An 8,440-nucleotide genomic window follows, 5' to 3' on the forward strand; every position below is an offset into this window, starting at 1 on the left:
AAGACCCTCACATCTCTTTCACTGTCACTGCATTATTGATTAGCTCGCGAAATACTGAAGCTGTATTGATTGCAAATATTTAGGGATGAAAAGGGAAATGCTGTCCTCAAAGGTATTTGCAGTCCTCTCTCCATTAGAGAACTTTCTACCCTTGTATTTCTCCGGCTGTCTTGTACCTGTTATATGCTGCAGGCTGATGTGTGCATCTGAGGGTGCTGGAAAGATGGGCAAAAGAGCTGCCACCCTGCTGGGGCCGGCAGTCATCAAAAACCTGAATGAGGCAAACGAAGGAGAATGCCTACGTGAAGATTACTTGATTGCTTTTGTACACACATGCACTTCGACTGAAATTATTATGAAGCAAACCCCATTTCCTGTTTGCTATGTTTCCATTAATTTTTATTTAAAAATTATCTTAATGATCCAGACTATGGGGTCTGAAGCAGCTCTGCCTCCCTTGCCTATGATACCACATAACTGGCTGATATTCTAGTCCCATCAGACAACACAGCTGCTGAAATGCCAGTGCGTTCTGTCTCGATACTCGCAGGTTCTCCAGTTACAGGAACACTGTGCAGACAGGCTAAAACGCAAGACTCGACAGAAATCTTAACTTGTTGATCCATTCGGGTGATGGCTGAAAAGTGACTTCGCCAATGCAGAACAGTAAATTACACAACAAAACAATTCCCTGCAAATTCAGCAAGTTACTTCTCGCTGTCCCTTCTCCAGGAAGTCCTTGCTTAATCGGGATGTTGGCACATGCAGGTGATTTCTGACTGGTTAGCATACAGTTAGTTCTCTGCCTGGTACTTAAGCTGAAATCATTAACATGTGTCTTGTGTGTTACCTGATTGAAAGGCGAGTTCACGGGTTATTACTGCCCATTTTTTCTCTTTGCTCCTGCACTTCCCTGTTTCGATTACAAATCCCCCTCCAGGCACAAAGCAAGCTGGACACCTACAGTGCAGCTAAAGAGTTATTTGTTCCCTATGTGGACACTAATGAATGACTGCAGTGCTGCCCTGAGTGAGGGGGTCCCCACTATTAAAGTTTAATAGAAAGATCTGAGAAACTGGGGGCCAAGAGGAGGAGGAGGGGACCAGGGAGCTGTGAGTAAGTGCCTTTACTCTGTTCCTTTGCTTTAGTGGAGATTATACCATCCATTAGGACAGGAGCAACAGGAGAGAGGTCAGTTCCCTCTGTGTTCTCCTTTTGCTTCAGTCTAACTGAAGGCAAACTGTTGAAACTGCAAAAATATGTTGGTTCCTTTCCCCTGCAAAATCTCTAGTAAGCCTCAGGAATACAACCTGTCTCAAAAATGAGCTAATTCAGACTTCCTTTCACTTTTCTGATTTTTTTATCCTTTAATTTCCCTCCCACTCCTCTTTGTTCTCCTTTTTTTCTCCCTAGTCTGCCTCTTTTTTCTTTAGTCTCCATATTGTAATCCTCCTCTAACTCATAATTTGCAAGACTTGAAATTAGGATAGATATATTTAATTTGAGGGTTTGAAGGTGGTTGGGTTGGGGTTTTTTAATTATTCTTTAAATATTCCAGCACCCCCATGAATTCCTGTCTGTGCTAAATGATCATAAATTATCATAGAACAGTAGAAGTCCATCGTCCCTTATTTCAACCAAGGTAAGTATAAACCTCCTCAGTTTTTCTCTCTCCCACAGAATTGTAGGAGAGTAATACTGAGTTTTAGGTTTGCTTTTATTTTTTATCTAGGCCCCATTACTGTAACATCTGTCCATGTCTAGACTATTTGAAGAAAAGGGATTGATTATAAGAGAGAGAGAGAGAGAAAAATCCCCTAGTTTCTCTACACTGTGGATTACTGAGAATATTCTGAATATCTCTTACATAATATTTATAAGAAATAAGATGAATCTCTAGTATACCATTCTTTTTATAAGTCCAAGAAGGAGGTTTTTATTGCACATTCAGACCACCAGCATGTTTGGTATCCTGGGGTCCTGCAGGATTCTGCTTGCATTGCAAGGAACAGACAGGGAACAGTAATGGCAAAGGTTCCTTGCACCAGAGGTGTTTGAGAGAGTGCGAATTCTGCTGGGCATAACTGTAAATGTAGGAATTCAAGCTTGTTTTCATGCTGGGATATCAGAACCTACTCAATTTTAGGCAATAGTTACAGTATTAGAAACCCCCGCTAATATTTTGCTGGCTGGTTATACAAATAGCTGGAGAAATGTGATGGCTTCTCCATGGTTCTTTGGAACCCCAGTGCTATCTGTCATACAGAGCTCTTCTAGAAGTCAATACAAGAATACTTTGAGCCTGTAAATGCATCCTAAAAGGAGCACTGATACTCGAATTTTATTTATTATTTTATTATTTGAAACAGTCTGACTAAGAAAAGGCCTTCAGAAGTGGTGTTGCCAATACAACCTGTCAGCACAGGTTTCTTCAGATTTCTGCCTGGACAAACATGTCAGATTCCTGTTTGGAAATACCTGGACTGGATCCACAAAGCTTACTTGAGTTTTCCTTTCTCACTGCCTTTCCTTCAAACATTAGTGTTCTGGTTGAATTGTAGCACTTAGGTATAAACTTGACTAGTGTGATCACCTGCAAAATAACTGAGGCAGAAGTTTTCTGGTGAGACGTTCAAGGAGGTGTGCTTTCTTCAGCATTGCAAGGATACAAAATGTGTGTTCTTCTCATTTTTTAACAAACAGTGGATTTGAGTCTACTCTAAAAATTGTTCTTTTTTTTTCTGAAATTTAACCTACGTAACACTTTTATACCACACTAGTAATCTGATTGTACTTAACACATGCTTTCATATTGCTCTGAGTAGAGCTGCTTTCCTGAACTGAGACCCATGTTCAAAACTTAGATCTGAATCCTGGACTTCAGAAAATGCTAAAATAGTTGCTACTCCCTGAAACACAGCCTGGAAATTCCTGTGCTTTCCTGTGGGTTATGTAGAGACAATATTAAAGTTAAGTTGCATAAGACTCATTCTTATTTTGATAATATTCACTATTATTTTAAGAACTCTTGAGCATTCCTAGTGTGTGCAGTTCAAAAAACCTGCAAAGACAGGAAATCTCTCCCTTTCTTACCATGCTATTAAGAAGTTCTTGAGATAAATAAGTGATATATGAGAATCATCATTATTACTCTTCTCGGTGTTATAGTCTCACTTCTTCAGCCAATAAAATTTTCTTCTTTTTGCTTAAGATTGTGTGATTTTTTATTGGTTGTTTTTCTTCTTTAGTGTTGTGGTTTGGGGGTTTTGTGTGTGTGTGTGTGTGTGTGTCTGTGTCTGTGTGTCTGTGTGTCTGTGTGTGTTGGGAAACTATTGCACTCCTTTTTGTGTGTGTGTGTGTTGGGAAATGATTGCACTCCTTTCAGCAGTCACTTGGAGTGAACAGATTACAGGGAATGGCAATGCAAAATTCCCCTTACAGTATGTCAGGTGAGATCTGAAGGTTAATTCTGAATGTAGATCACCCTGTTTGGTTTGGGTTTTGGTTTTGGGGTTTTTTTTTCCCACAGTTGCAAACTATATTTCAAATTACTGATAATAGCAATGGCTGTTCTCTAGTTTTGTCACAAGTCACACTGAAATGACTTTTTCTCCCTCCTGAACGTGCAACTACATATTTCCTGATTCAGACCCAGGCATCGTATGCCGTTTCCTTTTGGTAAACATGGTTATGGACGTTGGGAATATCGTTGACTTTTAGTTTACCCAACAGTCTGAAATTAGCAATACCCCAAGATTCTTGGATTTTCTTACCTAGCCATCTTTTTTGTGACTTGCATTACAAGAGAAGACAGAGCTAAGTGAACTAAATAGCTCAGTAAAATGCTATTGTTTAGTCTTGTTCTTTACTTGTAAGGGAGGTGATCTTATTTGGTGTGATTTCTTTTCAGTTATAACACTTTTATGATTTTACTTACAGACCCAAGAATAGAAGTGTTTAGTTAATAAAGTCTTTAAAAAAATATGGAAGACACCTTTGTATCTGAAAAGCAGCAAGTCTGTGTACAAATAACTTTAAAAAAACACCACTAAATGCATTTTATTTGAAGAATGAAAGGACAGAAATCTTGCAATTGGTCAAGAAAGAACTGTCAATACCTGCTTCTTCCAACCTTTTCAATCCTTTTTCAGGAATAATGCTTTCCATGGTTTGATGCTTGCAGCTTCATGAAGAAAATCTTTTGTCATGGAAATCTTAGTCTCTGCTTGTAATAATTCTAATAGCAATGTTGAATTATATTAGCCGTCCACTTACCTTAATGTCCTAGTCCTTGTAAGGACTAGAATCATATGTTTCCAAGGAAAACACAAGAAATCTTTGGATTGTAGGCTGTGCATTAAGAGAGTTCTGTTACAAAGTAAGCAATCAGAAATATATTTGAGCAGAAACTGAGTAGCTGTTCCAAAACTTTTAGTGGCTAGGCTATGAATTTTTATAGTTTGGGCTGAGTTGTAATTTGAGAATGGACAAATAGTTGACCAAAAATTACACAGGTGAATAAATAAAGTTGGCACATGTGCTTTTTGAGGGAAAATGGTCCTTTCCTCTGTGAAATTGTAGAAATACAGTAGTTAATGAGTAATTCTGCTATACAAGTGGAAAGGTTCTTTTATTTCTGCTATATCCTGTTGAATTGATTTGAGGAATAGTTCTGGGTGAATAACTGGATTTATTTTTCTAAGCAGTAGATGAATATATGGTATGTTTATAAATCTCATAAACAATACCTGATTCAGCCTCTGCCCTGTAGGAACTTTCTCTGACATTCAAGAAACAAAGCCTATACCTGTACAAGGTCATAGATGTCATAGCAATGTCATAGTTCAGTGATCTAAATAGTACAATAAAATAATAAGACATTAAATATTATAAAATATGAAATAATTCAAATTACATAGTATGATGTTTTCATATATTAATATGTGCCATATTATTATAAATTTATTTTGTATTAAAATATAAAACAAATTCTAACCCATAATTAGTGAATGTAATAATGATATTTAAATTATATACACTAGAGAGTGCAAAAAATTAATCAACTGTAGATATGATCCACAAGAAAATGTGTATCAAGGAACAGAGCTGTCCAGGAATAAAGAACAATACACTAATATGGAGGAGGATTCATCTGAAGTAGCAGCCCTTTCTCATTTCTGAATGCCTTAAACACTACTTGGCCCATTCCTTTCGACCAAAGATACAGTCAGAAACCTTCTCCTAAGGGTAGATAGTGGATCTTTTCTGTTTGCAGAGCAGTGATAATGTTGCTGTCTGGTACAATGGCTCACTGGTTAGTGCTTCGACAGTCAGCCAAAGTCATCCATGCTCAGATCTGTTGCTCATCTGTGGGTTTCAAGTGTGAAGGGGTAACATTCACTTTTGTGTATGTTCTTTTTATTTTTTACCTTGCAAGATTTTAAACAAAAGACTCCAAGATTCAATGTGGAACACTGCTGAGAAGAGAGGTGTGAAGTGATGCTGTAGCCTCACCTGCAGCACTCTTCTCACTGTCCCAGTGCATTGAGTAGGCAGCCTTGGATGCCTAATGCCAGGTCCTTTGCTCCCCTCAAACACCTCAGAGTTAGAGTCTGTGCTCAGTATCAACACGGCAAAGACCTTTTAGAGATCTCGCCTCTAGACACAAAATTTGAAAATAGTCTACACGTTTCTTAAAATTCATGTGAATATTCATGTGTATAAAGCAAAACAATTCAGGACCCAAAATCTACACCCAGACTACTGGTGTATGGGTTAGGCCTTTGGTCAGACTGCAGTCTTGCTACTTCCACTAAATATCAACTTGCTTGTGCATAAAATCACAGGACTGTTTGCTTGTCATCCTATACAGATAAAACAGAAGTGGTCCAGACTGTGAGCTGGTTCTTCAGACTCTGTGAATAGCAGAGGTCTGGGTAGAAAAATATGCAGCAGTGGCCACAATGTTACAAAAATAAATCTTTAAAATAATTATTTTAATTACTATTGATGCCTTGCATATCTTGTCTTTTTCCACCATGTTTTAAAATATGTTGGTCAGTAAGATACCAACAATACGCAATAAAAGAAAATAGAGCGGTACTGAGATAATGTTGGCATTTATGTAGGTCTTTTCAAAGCATGGTCAGCCTAAAATTAATCACTGGACTGAGGAATGATGTCAGACACTGTTTAAGAGCAAAGTATTGTACAAAATATGAGGCTCCCTGGTATCAGGAGTGGACTGGGAGTTAGTACTTGTCCTTTTGACATGGGTGCCGTGTGTCTGCTCGACTCTAAAGGGTTTATAGTGGGCAGAAGAGCCACCAGGCAAATCTTCGGGAGACACAGGGACAACATGAGGCAACTGCTATTGTAAGACTTCAGAGAGATTCAAACAGTATTGGTATGTGAAAGGGGAAACGTTTGCTCAGGTTCGGATGTGAAACTTTGTACCTGCAGAGCTGAAGATATAGATTTACGGTAAGGTAATTTGGGAAGCAGATTTTGATAAAATGATAATAAGAGTGTTAGCTTTTCTGCACGTCTGTTTTCAGTCGCTCAGAGCGGTAAATATACTTTATCCACACATATGCAGAGGGCTGCTGCCTGTTTTAGACAGTCTAACTGCTCCCTGTAGTTGCCTAAAATTACCTTTTAAATATATCGGTAGGGCGATTTTGCCCTGATATTTGGAAATTACATTTTGGCTTGTCTGTGTAACGCATTAATTAGCAGCAGCCAAGAAGAAAGAGTTTTAACTTAGGCTCGCGAATTTATTTCTAAAAAACAAAAAGAGCACTGCTGTGAGCAATGATTTTGGGAATTAGTCTTTAATATTGGCCAGGCGAAGAAAAGTCGCCGTTCCGATTGCTTTCTCAGCCCTCCTCTAGCACGCCGCAAGGCTCCCGGCTTGGGAGCTCGGCTTCCCTGGGTCCGGGGTGGCCGCCGGTCGCCAGGACAGGGGCGAGGACCGGAGAGGGAGCAGTGGTGCAGTACATGGGCAATAGGGCGGAGACACTTGCCGCAACAGTCTCTGTGGCGCAATCGGTTAGCGCGTTCGGCTGTTAACCGAAAGGTTGGTGGTTCGAGCCCACCCAGGGACGGGTTTCCCTTTTGTCCCGGCGCCGCCTCCGGCCGTCGTTTTGTGCGTGCGCGCCCGGGGAGGATGTGCGATTAGCGCCGGGGCCCTGCAGGCGCCGCGTGTTGCCGGGCAGGGGCCCCCGGCGGGGACCGAGGCGGGGCCCCTCCCGCCCGCCCTCAGCCTCGGCACGGAGCTGCTTCCCAGCGCCTGCAGGGCCCGACAGCCGTGCCCCTCCGCTGCCGGCCGAGGGGTGCGGGACAGGCGAGACCCACGGACTCGGCCCCGAGGCTGGCGGGGAGCCGAGTGCCCGGGGGTTTGTGCACCTCGGAGCGGGAGGTGCGAAGGAAGGTCCCGCGTTCGAGCTGCACAGAGATAATTAGCGATGCTGCCGGGCGATGGCGGTTTGCTCGGGGAGGCGTTCACGGTGCTCCAGCACTCGAGCGTTCGCCAGCGGACAGCATGGGTGGGAGCCGAGGCTCGGGGACAAACGCCGCTCGCGAGGAGGATTATTGCGATTACTGCCGAGGACGGCTATCGCCGCTATCTCTGGCGCTCCGTCTTGTTACCAGGCAGCTCGGCGGCCGAGTCTCTCCCCGGCGGACGGAGCCCCCGCAGCTGGGAGGAAGCGGGGCGGGGGTCCGGGACTCCGGCGACAGAGCCGCTGTGAGGCCCCGCCGTGTCCCCGGGGCTCGGCGGGAGGGACCGGGACACCACAGTGCCCCGCGGGTCCCTCTCCGCCCGAGGCGGGACGTGTTCCAGGCCACCTCCCGGCTGGCAGGAGGCGCGGCCGCTCCGGGCTCGCCCTGACCGCACGAAGCTGCTTTGCATAAATGAATGTTAAAAGCAATTACGCTGGGAGCTTCGCCTAAACGTGTCAATTAGAAGTTGGCACCTTCGCCGTATCCCGAGTCCGAGAGCCGATTCCAGCGAGCGCTCCGTCGCGTGAAATCGGCTGCCTTCCAGCCCGACCTTTGCCAACTCTGCAAGGATCTATTTACAGTTTATAGAAAACAGGATCCGTATTAAAAATGTCCCTTCCCCAGCGAAGTTGTATTTCACAGACCTTTCTGTTCAACCCCCCTGGTTTGAATAAGGGATACAGCCCTCTTAAAGGTCAGGCTGTGCCATTGATTTACCATCGATGACAAGATACGGCCCTCGCTAGCCATGATACCGGAAAAAAGACATGTATTTAGAAACATCGAAGAATCTTTTGAAAGTAGTAAACTCTAAATCGTTGATGTGATGGCATTTTTTTCCTCTGCCATCCGTATCTTTCTCATTTCGGTAAAACATTTTGAAAAACTGGCAGCCGTGTGCTGAGCATCAGGGGAGGTGCAGCTCGCTGCAGGACCC

General features: G+C 42.9%; 1 non-coding gene across 1 annotated transcript; it reads left to right on the top strand.

The window, feature by feature from the left end:
- The first annotated feature begins 7,032 nt into the window (after positions 1-7,032).
- Positions 7,033-7,106, top strand: TRNAN-GUU (transfer RNA asparagine (anticodon GUU)). The gene has a single exon. It is a non-coding gene; the product is annotated as a tRNA-Asn (tRNA).
- The last annotated feature ends 1,334 nt before the right edge of the window (positions 7,107-8,440 follow it).

Source organism: Pithys albifrons, chromosome 7, assembly GCF_047495875.1.
Source record: "Pithys albifrons albifrons isolate INPA30051 chromosome 7, PitAlb_v1, whole genome shotgun sequence".
Taxonomy (NCBI): domain Eukaryota; kingdom Metazoa; phylum Chordata; class Aves; order Passeriformes; family Thamnophilidae; genus Pithys; species Pithys albifrons.